Raw genomic sequence first — 1,340 nt, 5'->3', positions numbered from 1 at the left:
GTTCTCGCTGCTCCTTGGCGAGGCGCGGCACACTGCCAGTCCGTCATCACGGTAAATACCAAGGTTCAGGTTGAGGCTAGCAAGCTGGGAGAGGAGGAAACTCCCAACGAGTTCGCACGTTTCTGTTCCGTCAAAACTCCCCATAGTAACGTCAAATGTTGCATTGTTCTTTTTTTGCCATGGTGTACTGTTGTGGATGAGTATGGAGTTCTTTGCGTGGATGATGATGTTTCTTTCGTTGCCTGTGATTGAGTCGTAGTCCGAGGCGAAGTTTAGTGCTTGGGTCAGTAGGTCTTGCGTGATGGAAGGGTAAAATTCTTCGATGTCGAAGGAGATAAAGTTGTGTTGTTGTTTGTCTTGGATGTTGTTATATATATATATATATATATATATATATATATATATATATATATATATATATATATATATATATATATATATATATATTTATATATATATATATATATATTTATATATATACATATATATATACAGTATATATATATATACATATATATATATACAGTATATATATATATATATATATATATATATATATATACAGTATATATATATATATATATATATATATATATATATATATATATTTCGAATTCAGAATTCTCAAGGTTGGCAAGTATGCTGTAAAGTCCAAATTTGAATGAATCTCTCCCTCTCTCTCTCTCTCCTCTCTCTCTCTCTCTCTCTCTCTCTCTCTCTCTCTCTCTCTCTCTCTCTCTATATATATATATATATATATATATATATATATATATATATATATATATATATATATTTCGAATTCAGAATTCTCAAGGTTGGCAAGCATGCTGTAAAGTCCAAATTTGAATGAATCTCTCTCTCTCTCTCTCTCTCTCTCTCTCTCTCTCTCTCTCTCTCTCTCTCTCTCTCTCTCTCTCTCTCTCTATATATATATATATATATATATATATATATATAATATGTAAATATTACACATATGTTATATTTCATATTCCTACTATGGTACATTTTTAGTCTACTTTATACCTGCATTAGCCTTTCCATCCTTTGTAACTGAGCTACTGTGTGGAACAATTTCCCTTGTGGATCAATAAGTTTGTCTTAGTCTAGATTGTTTACAAATACGTTTGTAAATAATGTTTGAATGTTTGAACAATCATCAATATATGTAGGAAAAATGATCAAATATATATATTTTTGATACGGTAAAAAATAATCGGTATCATTATTGGTATCAACAATACTGGTCCGGTATTATTTAGCTTTGGGTCGATGCCAAAATATACAGTATCGCCCACCCTGAGTCGGCATCGCCTGGCTGTCATTGGAGGAAAACG

Source organism: Nerophis ophidion, linkage group LG17, assembly GCF_033978795.1.
Source record: "Nerophis ophidion isolate RoL-2023_Sa linkage group LG17, RoL_Noph_v1.0, whole genome shotgun sequence".
NCBI lineage: Eukaryota > Metazoa > Chordata > Actinopteri > Syngnathiformes > Syngnathidae > Nerophis > Nerophis ophidion.
Note: the sequence above shows the minus strand (reverse complement) of the source record.